This window comes from Protomyctophum parallelum, assembly GCF_964188405.1.
Source record: "Protomyctophum parallelum genome assembly, chromosome: 18".
In the NCBI taxonomy this organism is placed as follows: Eukaryota; Metazoa; Chordata; class Actinopteri; order Myctophiformes; family Myctophidae; genus Protomyctophum; species Protomyctophum parallelum.
Genome location: NC_139716.1, coordinates 8,034,769 through 8,054,871, shown reverse-complemented (window position 1 = coordinate 8,054,871; position 20,103 = coordinate 8,034,769).

Sequence of the window (20,103 nt, the reverse complement as noted above, 5' to 3'; positions counted from 1 at the left end):
AGGGGTCTCCTAGAGGGGAGCAGGGGGAGCAGGGGTCTCCTAGAGGGGAGCAGGGGGAGCAGGGGTCTCCTAGAGGGGAGGAGGGGTCTCCTAGAGGGGAGCAGGGTGAGGAGGGGTCTCCTAGAGGGGAGCAGGGTGAGGAGGGGTCTCCTAGAGGGGAGCAGGGGGAGCAGGGGTCTCCTAGAGGGGAGCAGGGTGGGGAGGGGTCTCCCATAGGGGAGCAGGGGGAGGAGGGGTCTCCCAGAGGGGAGCAGGGTGGGGGGGTCTCCCAGAGGGGAGCAGGGTGGGGGGGTCTCCCAGAGGGGAGCAGGGTGGGGGGGTCTCCCAGAGGGGAGCAGGGTGGGGGGGTCTCCCAGAGGGGAGCAGGGGGAGGAGGGGTCTCCCAGAGGGGAGCAGGGTGGGGGGTCTCCCAGAGGGGAGCAGGGTGGGGGGGTCTCCCAGAGGGGAGCAGGGTGGGGGGGTCTCCCAGAGGGGAGCAGGGTGGGGGGGTCTCCCAGAGGGGAGCAGGGGGAGGAGGGGTCTCCCAGAGGGGAGCAGGGTGGGGGGGTCTCCCAGAGGGGAGCAGGGTGAGGAGGGGTCTCCCAGAGGGGAGCAGGGTGGGAGGGGAATCCCAGAGGGGAGCAGGGGGAGGAGGGGTCTCCCCGAGGGGAGCAGGGTGGGGGGGTCTCCCAGAGGGGAGGAGGGGTCTCCCAGAGGGGAGGAGGGGTCTCCCGCATGTACATTCTCAATTTAACGCTGAAAAATAAAAAGTAGCTGAGCTACTTTGAGCTACTTTTTCCATGTAGCTGTAGCTTTACAAGCTACATCTCTCCAGGGGTAGCTATGTAGCTTGATCAAGCTACTGCCATGGTGAGCTACTTGTAGCTTTACAAGCTACGCTTTCAAAGTAACTTGCCCAACACTGACGATGTAACCCAGGCAGAAATGTCTGTCTGTGTCATGCTGTGACACCACCCGCCCGCCACCAGAGGGCGGAGCTGTATCACACACACACACACACACAGTAGAAAACTTTAAAAAAGAAATATATATATATATATACAAAAAACAAACAAAGACATCATTCATTCTAATTGTTATTGCAATTTACGAGCTGCGTTCGTGCATCTTACTTGTATAATTAGTCCTCACTAATGTTCATGATAAAATGCCATAATGTTTTTCCTACTCAGTCTCATAGGAGGGCTGTGGCCAGTTCAGAAAGTGACATCATCGATGGGGAATCCAAGCCGATAGAACCCACAGGCTTTCTATCTCTGACAAGTTGCAATGTGATAATGGAATGGTATTTTTTTAATCTTGCTTAAAAAACATCTGCCTAACGATGATGCCACTGGTGGACGGTTTTCTGAACTGCCCAGAGCCCTCCTATGAGACACAGACTGAGTAGAAAACAAGAAATGATCACACAGTGATATTTGTCAGGTAAAAGAAGCGCTGGTTTCTTTATTTAGTAACGAACGCTCCTCTCAACCGGCCGGTCTTAATCATAACATTACGTTACATAACATTGGTTGTCTCTAAATATTTCTAATGCCTGCTTCCTGTTACCTGTTCACATGGTCATGTGACCCTGAGTAACCAATACATGACAGAAGCGTGTGTGGCAGCCAATCGGGGACTAGGTCCTCAGTATGACTCATGCACCATATGTAGGTCTTCTACATATCAGGAGTTGTTGAAAAGTGGTGAAGTGGTCCTTTAAAGGCTCTTAGTCAGTGGTGGAAGAAGTACTTGGAGAATATAGAAATACTTTTCTACTTGAGAGAAATTAAATATGTTCTTGCAGTACCAAACATAAGGCCCCTTTCCCTGTTGTATCATTGAATCCCTGTTGAATTATAGAATTGTAATAAGTAATGGGTGGTTCTTTGTTGGTTGTAAAGTGTCTTGAGACAACTTGTTGTGATTTGACACTATAATAAAATTGAATTGAATTGAATGTATAATGTGTTCATAAATGTAATGTTTGATCTGGGACCTGTTTCAGGAAACTTGGATTAGAGATTAAACCTGGATTTAACAGATATCCTGGCTTAATATATCCTGGATCAGTGATTAACCGGTTTCATGAAAGCTGGTTTATCTTGCCAGATTAATTTTGCCAGTTAACCTGGATATGTTGAGGCTTGATTCGGTTTCATGAAAGCAATGCCACACTAGTTACCATGGAAACTAATGCCACACTAGTTACCATGGAAACTAATGCCACACTAGTTACCATGGAAACTAATGCCACACTAGTTACCATGGAAACTAATGCCACACTAGTTACCATGGAAACTAATGCCACACTAGTTACCATGGAAACTAATGCCACACTAGTTACCATGGAAACTAATGCCACACTAGTTACCATGGAAACTAATGCCACACTAGTTACCATGGAAACTAATGCTGTGGACTAAGCCTCCTCCGGACCAGGCTAACAGCCAGGTTTAACCTAATCCTGATGTCTTTACTGTTCATTAAGCAGTCAAGTTGATTACTGTGTAATAAAGTAAATTAAAAGTACAGTACTTAAGTAAATGTATTCAGTTACTTTCCACCACTGATCTTGGTTCCATAATAGTCTCACTTAAAGTTCTCTATAGTTTGGGCACATAATATCACTCACTATCCTGTTCATTGTTGTTTGTCTATATAGGTGGTGAGAGTTATGTTAATAATAATATCACTCACTATCCTGTTCATTGTTGTTTGTCTATATAGGTGGTGAGAGTTATGTTAATAATATTCATACCATCCTGTTCATTGTTGTTTGTCTATATAGGTGGTATGAGTAATGATATTAATCATATTCAGACATGTGAAAATACCATGGAGTGCTTCAACCCCCAGACGTTGCAGTGGTCCATGTGTGCCTCCATGCAATTCAAACGCGTCTCGCATGGCGTGGCTGTGGTGGATGGAAAGATCTACGTTCTAGGAGGGCGAGACTTTTCTGGGTATGACACTGTTACTCCATGAATGTCTGGGAAAATGTGTCTTCTTGTCCACACCAGACATTTCTCTCATGGCTGTTTGTTTGCGTCTTTTCATGTAGGCCTGTCCGCAACATCGAGTGCTACTGTGAAGAGACGGACACGTGGACACATGTGGGAGAGATTGCTAATGCTCGCCCCGATCTCAAATGTGTGTCTCTCAAGCTGAGGAGGGATCACGGTCAACCCATAGATGATGATGATGATGAAGATGAAGATGATGAAGATGATGATGATGATGATGATGATGAAGAAGATGATTCTGATGGTGACTAGGGTTCGGGACTGGAACCAGAACCAGCATTGAGGAGCTGTTCCATCACACTTGGAACCAGTTTGCCACACTGTCAGAGCTGGTATGTGGACTTCATGTCTGCTAGACAATTACAATAGCAGTGGTTCTCAAACTTTTTTTATTTTTATATCAAGGACTGACATAACTCTGAGTTACAGACACTGTGCTTAAACAAATCTATATAACTTTGGCATTCATTAAAATCTTTGATAAATATAGGGTTCGTCAAAGGGTAACCGTTAAGGATTCTGACCGTTAAGAGGGAATCGTTAACAAACCAGAATCCTTAAGATCCTAAAGGTGACAGAATAGAGATTTGTATATAATATAATATGATTAGATTAGATTGATATAATGTAAACCATGAAGATGATGATCGAGAAGACTTCCTGCTGGGACATCACAGAGAAGAATAGACTCACTGTGTTGTGATGGTGGTGTGAGTTGAGGTGACTTCAGAAGCTCTGCTCAGACCAGCTCACTGTGTTGTGATGGTGGTGTGAGTTGAGGTGACTTCAGAAGCTCTGCTCAGATGAAAGAGATCGGGAGGAGAGGAGGTGCGAGCGGCAGGCGTCTCTTCCGGGTTTTTAGACAGCTGGTGATTGGAAATGAAGCAGCTCCACCAACGCTCCAAGTTGCCGCGCGGGTGGAGCTTCATTTGCATCCACCAGCTGTCTAAAAACCCGGAAGAGACGCCTGCCGCTCGTGGCTTTTCTTTTGGCATCTTCGTGACTCCACTGTCTGGAAGCAGTGAGTGAGATGGACACAGCGTCCCATGCTGCTGCTGCTCCTGGCCAGCCTATCAAAGCTGAGGGGCGGGGCCTTCCCTTCCAGTCCCTAAAAAAAAAGAGAGAGAGAATACTCAGCCTTGTTCTTTTCATTGTATTTTTTAGAGTTGCCAGTTATTGTCACCTCTTTTTTTTTCTTTGTCATTATGCCAATGCCTTCCCCGCAAATGTTGCCACTGCTGTTGTGCCGTATTTACCCAGCGAGGAGCCCCCACCGGGACGACATAGTATTAGTGCCTCCCCAGTCCATTGGAGTCGCTAGCACAGCTTCCCTCTCCCGGACACGGACAGCGTGTTGGTATACTGTATACTGTAGATGCCCCGTGGTGGACTGGAACCCCCTAGACTTTACCCTGTAATGCCACAACCAGGTGCCACTGAAGTTGACCTTGTTTTGGTGGTGGGACTCAGTGATGTAAGTGACAGATTAGGTTTATAACTAAAAAGATTGTTCAGTGTTTTCTGTCATCGATCTAATTAATGTTACAGACAGAATTGTGACCAGGCATAACTGTAATAATCCAAGTAACTAATTTAGTAACTCACCCATTCTTGAGATAAGGGACAAAACTTTTTTCAAACTAGATTTTTTTTTTTTTTAAGATGCATTCAAATCAAATAGATGTATTTGTAGACACAGGTCTCAACTACCAATCTTGAGAAGGAACAGGTTTTTCGCATAACATTTCTTTCTAAAATGGGACATTTATGCACTTAATACCTGATTCTTGTCAACTCCGTCAGACACACTAAAATCCCTTTTAATTGAATTTGATAATTTCAACAATAATATAAAGTCCTCAGTTATCTTATAATGGCTTTCAGGAATCAAGTTAAGTAATACAATTCTTTTAATATTGTTTTGTTCCAATATCACACTATTATGAAATATCCAATTTCTCAAATCCGTCATTTCAACCTTTATTTTCAATATTATAACATGAAAACCATGTAAAAAAAAAAAAAAAACATCATTACGTATCATTTCAGTTGGTGTTTCAATACATAAGCACAAAAGATTTAACATCGAATTTTCTATTTCTTTGTAAATTAACAAAAACATCATGGGACGAACGTCTGACGGAGTTGACGAACATCTGACGGAGTTGACAAGTTTAACTGATTTAGGTTCTAGACCACCTAGGATCTTGATTCTGGTGACTAATCCCACATTTTCAAGGATGAGGAATACAGTGGTACTATTTATATTGGCCCTGTGACCATGGCAGCCATTTTCAAAATGGCCGCCACCTGCTGTTATTTTACAATAACTCAAGTTCTACACCACCTAGGATCTTGATTCTGGTGACTAATCATACATTTTCAAGGATGTGGGATACATTGGTACTATTTAGATTTGTCCTGTGACCATGGTAGACATTTTTCAAAATGGCCGCCAACTTTCTGTTATTTCCCAATAACTCAAGTTCTACACCACCTAGGATCTTGATTATGGTGACTAATCCTACATTTTCAAGGAGGAGGAATACAGTTGTACTATTTAGATTTATCCTGTGACAATGGCAGCCATTTTCAAAAATGGTGGACCTGCTATTATTTTACCAATTTAGTCAGGGAATATTATCAGAATAATGTTAAATCTGTGAATACATTTCTTACCAAGAATTTTTTCACCAATGTGTTTGTAAAGGTGTCTACTAACCCACATTGGTTTCTATTGAACATTTTTGACAGCTGCTGAAAGTTGGGTACCATACCAAGTGGCTATGGCCAAACTAGGGGTCAAACCCCTTGGGCTAAATTCGGCCATATATCCACTTGCCCAAATGGGCTGACCTCATTTTGTGATGACGGCTATGGCCGTTTTCAGCCCAAGGAGTGTTCTTCGTGCATAGCTAATATTTGGAATGCATTCAGAATCATGAAAACTCCCTAGTTTGACATGTCACATGCTACTTAAAGCATAATGAACATTTTGCCTTATATAGGTTGTTGATGGTACCCCAACTTTCAGCAGCTGTCAAAAGTTCCCCTAGGGTGGTTGAATATAAAGCAATGTGGGATATGTTAGTAGACACCCTTCCAAACACATTGGTGAAGAAAATTCTTGATAAGGAATGTATTACCAGATTGTATTAATATCCCCTGACTAACTCATCTTCTAGACCACCTAGACCCGACTTCACCAACAGAGACCCGATTGACAACTAAACAACAAGTTTGGACAGCCCCACCAATTAGTGTTACGGAAAATAGCAAGTGTCTACCCTAGGCCCAGAGGGAGACACAGAACTTAGATGCGGCTCACATGTTGCACGACTCCTCAACAAGCTGCCACCAGAGATGAGAGCTGAATTCTGCCGCACAATGCTCTGCGGCCCAGGAGCAACCAACACCATGTTGGAGTTCTCTGAGTTGTTGAAGCACGAGTCCTAGCCATATAGCCTGTGCAAAGGCAAACACCTTGAAGACCTGCTTGAGGTGAACAGTGAACAGTGAGCGAAAGACTGAAGACAGAAGATCTGCCTTCAGGACTATCAGGCAGGATGTGCAGACACTGAAGGCATCAGTGTCGTTCTGTGTCCCCAGCATGTCAACCAAAGCAATGTTACCAAATCAAAGGAGCCTTCACCTCAAGTCACCTGGGGCTGGGTGAGAAATCGTATCCTGTATCTAGCCTCACAACTAAATACAGACACTTGGCCAGACTGCCGTTTGAAAGGGTTAAACCCTTCATCCTGATTGGGGAAGACCACCCCACCTAATCACACCAACCGAACAAGTGAGGTTGGGGCCTCCAGGTGGGCCAGCAGCCATCTGCACAAGACTGGGCTGGACCCTGCAGGAAAGCAATCTCCAGCCAAGACAATGTAAGTTGACTATAACAGAGCCCCAGAACACAGAGGTCATGAGAAGGATGGAGAAACACTGGCAGGAGGCCACCAAGATCAACGCCACACTGCAGTGGCCAGTGAAGTCAAACTGTGCATCTGTACCTGAAAGGGACAAGTCAAAGGCTAGAAAGCCCACCTCCTTTTAATGTCCTGTCAGTAGCAACTCAACCTGCACCTGAAATAAGCCCTGACCCCTCCCAGAGAAAGTTCATCCTTGAAAAGGTAATGATTAGTCACCAGAATCAAGATCCTTGGTGGTCTAAAACTTGAGTTATTGGTAAAATAACAGCAGGTTGGTGGTCATTTTGAAAAACAATGGCTGCCATGGTCACAGGACAAATCTAAATAGTACCACTGTATTCCTCATCTTTTAAAATGTATTATTAGTCGCCAGAATCAAGATCCTAGGTGGTCTAAAACTTGAGTTATTGTAAAATAACAGCAGGTGGCGGCCATTTTGAAAAACAATGGCTGCCATAGTCACAGGACAAATCTAAATAGTACCAATGTATCCCACATCCTTGAAAATGTATGATTAGTCACCAGAATCAAGATCCTAGATGGTGTAGAACTTGAGTTATTGTAAAATAACAGCAGGTGGCGGCCATTTTGAAATATGGCTGCCATGGTCACAGGGAAAATCTAAATTGTACCACTGTATCCCTCATCCTTGAAAATGTAGTCTTAGTCACCAGAATCAAGATCCTAGGTGGTGTAGAACTTGAGTTATTGTAAAATAACATCAGGTGGCGGCAATTTTGGAAAATGGCTGCCATGGTCACCACGAGACAAATCTGTGATGGCCCTATAGCCAAAAATGTTCCTTAAGGCATGCTATAACTGTGTGCCAAATTAGAATACGTCCCATTATTCAAAAACTATAATTTTATTGTTTTAGTAACACTTTTGTCAACTCCGTCAGATACATGTCAACTCCGTCAGACACAAAACCTGACGGAGTTGACGTCTGACGGAGTTGACAAAATGTCATTTGTTTTCATCTTAACCCTCTGTAGTACAATGTAGCCATTTTGTTTTTGCTTCATTTGTTAGCTAAACCTAACCCTAAACTTTTATAATAAACATTATTTTGGAATTCTTAACAAAGATCATAATAATGTCCTGACGGAGTTGACATGTAAAAGCTGTGACCACCCTGATATCAACATTGTTTGTTTAAAATATCAAACAATTGAATGCTTGTCAGACCAGGTGCTCCACTGTTGCAACAAATACAAACGGGACTTGGAAAAGGAGTCTTCAGGCTAAATCTGTCGACAATATTTTCTGATTAATTTAAGACTTTTAAAAAACCTGACGGAGTTGACGGGAGACGTGGGACACACATTTGATATGAGATATCTAATGGAAAATATAAATTAAAATTATTGTGTATATTGTTTGCTATGTTGTTGACAATCTACTTTAATTTAGTATGTATATTTATGTGATTGTGACAGTATTAGACACTTTTTTAGCAGTTTGAAATTATGACCACTTGCTGGGGACAGGCTAAATACAGGCGTTTTTGGGTACAGCGCCTGCTTTTAACTAATTCAGATGGCATATGAAAACAATTATAATGAAATTAATGGCATAATAATACACAACTGTATTACATTTAACTTTGCAAGTGCTTTTATTTTTATTAAATTAATTTATTTTTAACAATAATAAGGCTCTTATGTGTGGGACATGTTTTTTCCACTTTTGTCCCTCATCTCAAGAATGAGTGAACTATTAAGAACTGAAGTTGAATAAACTACCTCAATGTGTTGTTAAAGTATTGTAGTTGAGATACTTTGCACCACTGATAACAATTCAGGAATTTATAAATAGTCCAGGTTGGATAAGATTTAATCTTCATCCTCCTTTTGTTTCAATTCATATATTCATTCAGTGTACAGTATATACATACAGGATTGTAGTCTAGATACAAATACTTTGTTAAATCTTTGTATTTATACTTGATTTAGTATTTATGTCAGCAACAAAGAAACACTAATGTGACTACACTACCAATCTGGTAGATATGTAAAATGTAAATATATATGCAGGTACTCGGTAAAGAGTGTTAATGTAACCTTGAACCCGAGAGGAGGTTAAAACACTCCAGATTATACAGTGTCTGGTATTGAGATGGGAGGGGAGAAACATGACGAAAACATGAGTGTAGAAAGTTTCACATTTATAAAAAAAAATAACATTTTATGTGATGGTATTTATTAAACCATCTGTGGTTCTAATCCATACTTTGTAGTATGATGGAGGTCAGAACCTGTTGTCTATAGCAGACCTATGCTCCCATGTAGTGGTGCTGTGGTGGTAAGGACTCATTGCTCACACATTCATACAAGATCTAAAATAAAGGTTTATATTCTTATCTTGTGTCAATTAATGACCATTTATTTCTACATAATGGGAAAATGCCAACATATGTCGAATCAGCATTCCATGACAAATGCATAGTTTGGTGTGAAGGTAAATTATGGACTATAAGAATAAGTGCAGAGAAACGTAGTTTATGAAGACAAGAGGTCATATAAGTTTAAGATGACCCTGAAATCTGTCATCTTTTGGATGAATGAATGAATATATTTTCATACAATAGTTGAATGAATCAGTATTTGAATGTATTGGAAAGCCTACACAGATGTTTAGGCTTCATATGGCTTGAGGTCCACTCTCAAACCTTTGTGTTCATTAGGCCTATATCATTTTTTGACAACCATATATATAAATATATATAGCCTACTTCACAAGCTTGTACATCTGCTACTTCTGCCGAACTTTTGCATATTTTCAATTGAATAGTATAATAAATCATTCACCACTGAGATTGCTTAATTGTCCTGCAGCTTTATCAATGAGGGTTAAGCATTTATTTATAAAACTGTTTTACAAAAGCCCCTTGGGGGGATCAAATAAATAAATGAATAAATAAGTCCAATTTGTACCAAACTAAACATTTTAGGTGAACTGTTCTGGCCGCATGATGACGTCAGGTTATTTCCGCTCCGTCCGGAATCACCGGATCAGAAACCCGGAAATGGTATTTACTTTAGTGTCCGGAACTTTTCTACTGTAGTGTGTTGTTGTCAGGCGGACACAGTTAGTGGTAACACGTCGTCCCTGTGTGTGAAGAACGCATGCAAAAGTAAAGTAATCTTATTGTTAAAGTTTAAAACGTCTAAAAGTGAAACTTACATTGTTTGACTAATTCCATTGCTGTTTGTGTGCGGCTGTCCGTCTGTTGTGGAACACTTGGTTGGACTTTGGATTTGTAGGCAGAACAACAAGGTTTGTTTATTTGAGTTTTGCTTACGTTATGTTTGTGTCATATCATTACATGCGTGTTGTCGTGAGAGCTTGTTTATAGTCGGACGTTGGATTTAGGCTGATATTAGAATGGTGTACTTCTGCGTGTTGCCAGGTGTTTGCACATGGACTGTTGTCTATGAGGTTGGTGGATTGAAAGAGGGTAGTAGTAGTAGCTTATAGTATACCAAACTATACTTGTGTAAATGAAATGACTGCACACAAACATTTCATTTCATATTCAGTACATACGAAATGCAATTTGGATCAATGGGATGTCAATGGAGGGTATTGCAACTCTAGATTCATACCATTTATAAAAAAATCTAGTATTTCAAATTGCGGCTAGTATATAGGCTGTATTTTTCAGTGTAATGTGAATGATGCTATGCTATGTTATGTTTGTATCATATCATTACATGCGTGTTGTCGTGAGAGCTTGTTTATAGACGTTGGATTTAGGCAGATATTAGCCCCTTTCGGGACCCTACATAAAGCTTTTCTGAAATTTTGATGAGTTTTATGTTGGGTCCCTGGTCATAACTATATTTTCGTATGGGAATTCCGGAACGCGGAAGTAAACATGCTCTCTAAGATTGAATCTGCGCCGTGTGACGGCCTCTTTTTGCTTGAGTTATTCTGAATTCGGGAACTTTAAGTACCTATACATCCCGCTGCGAATATCTCCTGTGGCGCGGAAGCCGTTAAGTATTTTTAATCTTTGTTTGACCGATTTGGTCGCTTTATTTCTTCTTGTTTGTTTACCGTTTATTGTACCGCCTCCCGGTGTGCGGTTGGCTTGTGCGGCTACGTCCCTGCCTCTGATCTGCTCTGTCATAGCTATAGCGCCACTAGCTAGCCAGATAGGCGGTACAATGAGGTGTCAATAAACAAGGAAGGAAGAGAAGAATCAAAGCGACCAAATCGGTCAAACAAAATACTTAACGGCTTCCGCGCCACAGGAGATATTCGCAGCGGCATGTATGGGTACTTATACTTCACATATTCAGAAACGCTCACACTGAAAAATGTCGTCAAAGAGCGCAGACAGGCGCTAAACATGTTGTTTATGTTTAAGAATGGCCGCGTACCAGGTGGCATGGTAGTGGTGCAACAGGACCCAATGCACTGGGTTGAACAAATGTCAGAAACTTCAGTAGCATTGGGTTCTGCTTGGAGGGCTAGGCAGATATTAGAATGGTGTACTTCTGCGTGTTGCCAAGTGTTTGCACATGGACTGTTGTCTCTATGAGGTTCGTGGATTGATAGCCCCTCTCGGAACCCCCTGGGTCAGCCCAATCTATCGTGCCGAACCGGGCTACCCATTGGGTCCCTGTGCGGTGATGTGTTTTCGTATGGAAATGATGGAACGCAGACATAAATACCTTCGGTAACGTCGTTTCTGCGCTGTTTGAGGGCTTCTGTTCGTTTGAGGGCTTCTGAATGTGTGAACTCTAGTTTACAACGTACACTGCTGCGAATTCTCCTGTGTTAAGCTGGAAGCGGAAGCTGTTAAGTATTTTTAATCTATGTTTGACCAATTTGGAAGCTTTGATTCCTCTCTTCCTGCCTTGTTTATTGACATCCAATTGTACCGCCTCCAGGGTATTGCAACTCTAGATTCATACCATTTATTTAAAAAATCTAGTATTACAAATTGCGGCTAGTATATAGCCTGTATTTTTCAGTGTAATATGAATGATGCTATGTACTATATTTTAGTGATGTAGCATGTATTCTTTCTTCTATAGATGATAACATATGACCAATAATAATAAAGTTGGTGTAAGCACAACAGTAATGTTGTCTGTTCTCTCTCCACCTCACCTCAGCCATGGCTGACAACATCCTGGATGCTGCCAGCCAGAGAGAATCACCACAGGCTGCCAAGAGGATGAGACTGGACACTGACCATGTGAGTGACCGTTTCCAAGCATCATTTCCAGATCAGCAACATGACTCACAGATTGATAGTGGTTTATTTGTCTGCATTTAAATGTCCCTCTGGATGTTGATGTTGTTGTCGTTGCATTCAGGTGGACGGCACCAGTGTACCTCCATCCTCCCTGAAGGCCTCGGTGTTTGTGGACCTCCACCATCCAAACAAGCTGCGTCTCAACAGGTTCTTGTGTGATGTGATTCTGGTCTGTGAGGGACAGGAGGTCCCCTGCCATCGTCATGTCCTGGCCTCCTTCAGCCCTTACTTTGAGGTAAATGCACCCCTGAGCGTCGCATTCCCACCCCCGACTACAGGCCCGGATGTTGTCTGCTCCTTTTACCTTCTTAATGTTTTTTTAATAAGGCTTTGCCTCTTTTTAATGTGTCTATTGTTTTTAAATGTGAAGCACCATGAGCCATGGAGAACGGTATTTTGCTCCCCTGTATGCCCAGTGTATTTTTGTGGAAGTAACAATAAATCTGATTGATTGATTGAAGAGAATTCCCTGTTCATTTTCCCCATAGAGTTTTCAAGTATTTATTTAAAGACGTTTTCGCCGTGGACAAAGCCAACTGTTGTTGTGACAAATCATGACAATAAACCATAGACTGTAAAAAATATGGACAAAGCGTTCTCCGGGTCTAACATGAACGTAAAATGAAGCCTGTCAGTCCTTGTATTGTAAGTCGCCATCTTTCTAGATCCGTGTTAGCCCAGCTGGCCATTGGCTGGCCATTGGCTGGCCCAGACAACGAGGCGGGACTTCTTCTCCGTTGGTTTTTATTTTGACTCGAGTGGGCGGGGAATCCCGATCATAGACTGTAACGGTAGCCACGCCCCTCAGAACATGCGTGACTTTATGGTAATTTTTTAAATAAATGGGACCATAATTTTCCAAAAAGAATATTATGACATTAGAAATGAGACTTTAAACTAGTGACTGGAAGCAGAAAGTATTCATGACCATGTTTATTAAGGTAATACTGTCTAGGTGAAGTTGGGCCCAAATACATGGACTTCTATGGGGCTATGGGTTTTTCTGGGTCCAATGACAGCGCCACAACAGGCCATTATATGAACTTTCAGGAAATCCCGATTTCCTCAGTGGCTTCACAAAATATCTGTCTGACTGCCCCCCTGCAATAAACACAATGTTTTGGTCCGATAAAATAATGAGAGAGAAGAAAAAAGGCAGGGTACAACACTTCTTCTTCTTACTAATTATTTGATCAGCCCAATACATTGTGTTTATTGTCATGATTTGTCACAACAAGAGTTAGCTTTGTCCGCGGCGTAAACGTATTTAAATAAATATATTTTAAAAACTTTATGGGGACAATAAACAGGGAATCCTCTTCCGGGGCTCTCGTCGTCATGAAAGGGAGGCGGGACTGCAACGCTCTATTGAGCTGCTGCTGTTAAGGCAATGACATTTAAAGGACCACTTCACCACTTTTCAACCTATCTTCATATAATTGGTCCTCGCTAATAATCATGAAAAAATGGCGCGATTTGTTTCTACTCAGTCTGTGTCTCATATAGGAGGGCCGTGGGCAGTTCATGAACCGTCTTCCAGTGACATCATCGATGGGGAACACAAGCTAATAGAAACTGCAGGCTTTCTAGTCCTGAAAAGTTGCAATGCGAAAATGGAAGCCGTCGTTCTCACGATGATGAAAATCTAAACATTTTTGTAAAAAAAAATCTTGTTTAAAAAATAATCTGCCTAATGATGATGTCACTGGAAGACGGTTTCTAAACTGCCCACAGCCCTCCTATGAGACACGGACTGAGTAGGAAAAACATCGTGCCATTTTATCATGAATATTAGTGAGGACCTAGTATATGAAGATAGGTTGAAAAGTGGTGAAGTGGTCCTTTAACGTTTGCCTTGGCTTTCACATGAACCGTTACCAAATATCACTCTACTTCTACACCAAATTAATTAATCAATTAACAATGTAAATAAGAAAGAAACTATGGACACTCCCCAGCCAACCGTTCTCCTTTCCAACGTGCACAGGCCATGTTTACGTCTGGTATGAGGGAGTCCATACAGGACAGAGTGACCATCAGTGGACTGGAACCTCAGATGATTGGTTTGCTGGTGAACTACGCCTACACGTCTAAGGTGTCCATCTCTGCTGATAATGTGCAGGTAATGTATTTTATTATTATCATAAACATCAGTCATTGTCTCCAAGTTAGTCCTACATAACATCAGTTCCCCATGAAGCTAATGTGTTCATTTTTCTAGTCCCTGCTAGCAGCATCAGACCTGCTGGAAGTCACGTCTGTTCGAGAGGCCTGCTGTGAATACATGAAGCGTCACTTGGACACCACCAACTGTGTGGAGTTTTACTGCAGTGCTGACGACCACTCCTGTGAAATGTTGAAGAAACACAGCTTGGATCACATTCTGGAACACTTCAGTGTCCTCTACCAGAAGGTCAGTGGTTGAGGATCATACATTTACCTCAGTGTTTGTTTTATTACCATTACTCAACTTCCCACCATCACAACTGACCCAGAACACCTGGGTAGAAACATTCAATCAGTCACGTCACATTGATTACATATACGCATTAAAGGACCACTTCACCACTTTTCAACCTTTTTTTTTCTTCTACTCGGTCTGTGTCTCATAGGAGGGCTGTGGGCAGTTCAGAAACCGTCCTCCAGTGACATCATCGAAGCCATCATTCTCACGATAATGAAAATCTAAACATTTTTGTAAAAGAAGATTGTTTAATATCTGCCTACTGATGATGTCACTGGAAGACGGTTCCTAAACTGCCCACAGCCCTCCTAGGAGACAGACTGAGTAGAAAAAAATCGTGCCATTTTATCATGATTATTAGTGAAAAGTCAAACCATCTATCACCAGTGAACATTTGTTACATTTCAGACGAGAAAATGTGACTTCAGTGTGAAGTCTGGGAACAGTCTTCATCTATCAGCTAATTGTGTTTTTTTCCCCCCTCTACCAATAGGAGGAGTTTCTCTCTCTCTCCGTGGAAAGGCTGACGGAGGTTCTCTCCAGTGACCATCTGAATGTTCCTGAGGAGGACATGGTGTTTGAGGCTGCCATGCTGTGGTTAGACAAGAGTCCTACCCGCAAGCAGAGCTTTGGACAGGTCAGTCATTTAAACAAGAGTCCTACCCACAAGCAGAGCTTTGGACAGGTCAGTCATTTAAACAAGAGTCCTACCCACAAGCAGAGCTTTGGACAGGTCAGTAATTTAAACAAGAGTCCTACCCACAAGCAGAGCTTTGGACAGGTCAGTCATTTAAACAAGAGTCCTACCCACAAGCAGAGCTTTGGACAGGTCAGTCATTTAAACAAGAGTCCTACCCACAAGCAGAGCTTTGGACAGGTCAGTCATTTAAACAAGAGTCCTACCCACAAGCAGAGCTTTGGACAGGTCAGTCATTTCTTATTCTCTCGCCTTGTAAGACAATCGGAGGTCTCTATCATGTTGATCACCCAATATCCAGTTGGACTAGTACTAATATTTGGTGTTCTGTGTGTTCTTGAAGGTGTTGGAGCACATCCGTCTGCCTCTCATCAGTCCCTCCTACCTCCACACTGTGGTTGAGAGTCTGGAGGTGGTGAAAGAACAGCAGGGCTGTCGGAGGTTCATATCTGAGGCCAAGGGGGAGCAGCCATACTCTGACACAGCACGCCCACGCAGGATCACAGGTACCCTGCTGGACACATGCATGTTGCACCTGATGATGCTGGAAAAAGCTTATCTGCCAATAAAGAATATGACTGGTTTTCAGGCTTCATAATGGTTATTACATCATGATTCCATTATTTCTTCTCATTTTGTTTTGTGTTTTTGATGTCAAAATGCACACCAATTGTCTCCTGGATTCATCCAGTGACTACTAATGTAGTGCTGCCTCTCTGGGGAGAGAGTTCCAGAGGGTTGGGGCTGCCACACTGCAGCCTCTATCCCAGAAGGTTCTACTCTCCATGGGGAGAGAGTTCCAGAGGGTTGGGGCTGCCACACTGAAAGCTCAAACAATTATGTACATTTGGGCTCTCCTTAAACTCTTAAATCTTCTCTGTCTCACCTGCTCCTCCTTCTCTGCTTGAAGTGATTGTGATGCTGGGATTCGGAAAGACTAAAACCAAACAGGGCATTGACAAAGTTGAGAGCTTTGATCCACTGACCAATCAACTGAGGAGTCTTGGACAAATTCCCAGGGACTTACATGAGTATGCTGTGGTTGCAACATCATCAGGTGAGGATTACCATCAGTCAATCAACTTAGGACCTGTAATGGATCCTAGTTTTTCACCTCTGAATAGACAGACCGGCACCGCTAACGCTAAGCCACACGCTTAGCAACGATCATGTTGGACAAGCTGCCATTCGTATAGGAATCAATGTAATCTTGATAATTAGAACATGCACGTGAGCGATACAGGGGCAGCCAATAGAGTCAAAGTATCTATTGTTTATCTATTGAGGTTTTTTTAGTTTGTGTATTTTATTTGTGATGGATTCACAAGTTCAACTATAGTACCTCACCATACATTAAGTTACAGTAAGATGTAGTGTTACATCATACAGTAAGATGTAGTGTTATACCATACAGTAAACACAGTAAGACTTTGTGTTGTACAGAAGGTATAACTCTATAATTCTGCTCTTCTTCCACCATAGGTTCCAGTCTGTATTTGGCTGGAGGCCGTGATGATGATTATGTCGTTAGCAGAGAGATGTGGCGCTATGATGTTCTTCATAACTCATGGTTGACGATGGCTTCCATGATTGAGCCACACTATTATTTCAGTAAGATTGTCAAACTATAACATTCAAATGAACCCCTTTAACCCATTTTAGGCGGGAACCCCTTTTGGTGTTAGCATTATGTTATGCTTTAGCTATTGAAAAATAGCAGATCTACAAGCTCATAGCGCGCCACCGAGTGGCGTGCTACGAGCTTGTAGGTCTGCTATTTTCGAAAAATCAATGAACCACTGACATAGAAACATAGCTTTTTCAGAAAACTGTCAGGATGTAGAAGACTTTTTTTTTTAATCTGATCTCAGGTCAGAATGGGTTGATAATAATACTAATAGCTCAAATGTATATAGCGCTTTTCTAAATACCCAAAGCGCTTGACACAAAAGACTAAGGAGTGGTGGTCACCTCACCCCTGAAAATCCAGACTATGAATGAGCCTTGACAGTTGTTGATGGAGATTAATTGGTGGTAGTCGGAGAGGTTGATTTCAGAGGCCTGTTTAAAATGTAAAATGTATTTTCCCCCTGTTCAACCCCACGTGTTCCACAGGCCTGGTGATGCTGGATGGATGTGTGTCTGCAGTGGGAGGCCAGAGCTCTTCTAGGAAATACTCAATTGAACAATATGACCAGCACACAGACACGTGGCAACTCATGGAGTCTGTCACTGTGGCAGAGGCGTATTGGCGATTTCACTCCTGTAACGTGGTTGCACTGGATGGACATCTCTATCATCTCTTTATTGGTATGGAACAGATTTATGGACCTGCAGGTTCAGCCTTCTGGGTTTCATGAGGTTGTGTTTTTCATGCAGTGTTGAAGATTAACGGAGTGCCGTTTTCCCTCCCCGTTCTTTCATGTGTTTATGAGTTGACAGCACTTCATTAGAGCCCTTGTGGTTGTTATGTGCAATGATGTCTTCCCTTTGTATTTAGGGTTTCTACCTGGAGGCTGAAACCTTGACAGTCAAACGTGCCAATGAAAAAAACAGTGATGTAGTGACATCACAATATCATCCCTCCCCTAACCCCTCCCCCTTATCATACATACAACAACAGCTGTGGGTGCGGCTTCAATTCAGGTGGATCACCAACCATCACCACCCACCAGGCAAACCAGCTATACTTATGAACTTATGAACCTTAATATTTAATAATAATACCTTTTTAGGGTGGAAAAAGCATATGGTTCACTGAAAATGTACAAATACTTTGCTATTCTTATTATGTATCCATGCTTCTCCTGTTGACGGTGAATTATGTTTTGACGTGTGTGTCCTCCTGGACTCTAGGTGGTAAAACAATGGACAATGTCTCGGCCAAGTACAACCCTAAAACATCTGTGTGGACACAACTCGCTCCTATACAGATTCCACGATGTAATTCAGCTGCTTGTGTTCTGAATGGAAAGATCTACGTTATAGGTATCGTACCTCTTCTTACTTAAAAGACCACTTTACCACTTTTCAAGATGTTCATTGCGAATGCAATGGTTGCGAATGCAGTGAACGATGTAACCCAGGCAGAAATGTCTGTCTGTGTCATGCTGTGACACCACCCGCCCGCCACCAGAGGGCGGAGCTGTATCACACACACACACACACACAGTAGAAAACTTTAAAAAAGAAATATATATATATATATATATACAAAAAACAAACAAAGACATCATTCATTCTAATTGTTATTGCAATTTACGAGCTGCGTTCGTGCATCTTACTTGTATAATTAGTCCTCACTAATGTTCATGATAAAATGCCATAATGTTTTTCCTACTCAGTCTCATAGGAGGGCTGTGGCCAGTTCAGAAAGTGACATCATCGATGGGGAATCCAAGCCGATAGAACCCACAGGCTTTCTATCTCTGACAAGTTGCAATGTGATAATGGAATGGTATTTTTTTAATCTTGCTTAAAAAACATCTGCCTAACGATGATGCCACTGGTGGACGGTTTTCTGAACTGCCCAGAGCCCTCCTATGAGACACAGACTGAGTAGAAAACAAGAAATGATCACACAGTGATATTTGTCAGGTAAAAGAAGCGCTGGTTTCTTTATTTAGTAACGAACGCTCCTCTCAACCGGCCGGTCTTAATCATAACATTACGTTACATAACATTGGTTGTCTCTAAATATTTCTAATGCCTGCTTCCTGTTACCTGTTCACATGGTCATGTGACCCTGAGTAACCAATACATGACAGAAGCGTGTGTGGCAGCCAATCGGGGACTAGGTCCTCAGTATGACTCATGCACCATATGTAGGTCTTCTACATATCAGGAGTTGTTGAAAAGTGGTGAAGTGGTCCTTTAAAGGCTCTTAGTCAGTGGTGGAAGAAGTACTTGGAGAATATAGAAATACTTTTCTACTTGAGAGAAATTAAATATGTTCTTGCAGTACCAACCATAAGGCCCCTTTCCCTGTTGTATCATTGAATCCCTGTTGAATTATAGAATTGTAATAAGTAATGGGTGGTTCTTTGTTGGTTGTAAAGTGTCTTGAGACAACTTGTTGTGATTTGACACTATAATAAAATTGAATTGAATTGAATGTATAATGTGTTCATAAATGTAATGTTTGATCTGGGACCTGTTTCAGGAAACTTGGATTAGAGATTAAACCTGGATTTAACAGATATCCTGGCTTAATATATCCTGGATCAGTGATTAACCGGTTTCATGAAAGCTGGTTTATCTTGCCAGATTAATTTTGCCAGTTAACCTGGATATGTTGAGGCTTGATTCGGTTTCATGAAAGCAATGCCACACTAGTTACCATGGAAACTAATGCCACACTAGTTACCATGGAAACTAATGCCACACTAGTTACCATGGAAACTAATGCCACACTAGTTACCATGGAAACTAATGCCACACTAGTTACCATGGAAACTAATGCCACACTAGTTACCATGGAAACTAATGCCACACTAGTTACCATGGAAACTAATGCCACACTAGTTACCATGGAAACTAATGCCACACTAGTTACCATGGAAACTAATGCTGTGGACTAAGCCTCCTCCGGACCAGGCTAACAGCCAGGTTTAACCTAATCCTGATGTCTTTACTGTTCATTAAGCAGTCAAGTTGATTACTGTGTAATAAAGTAAATTAAAAGTACAGTACTTAAGTAAATGTATTCAGTTACTTTCCACCACTGA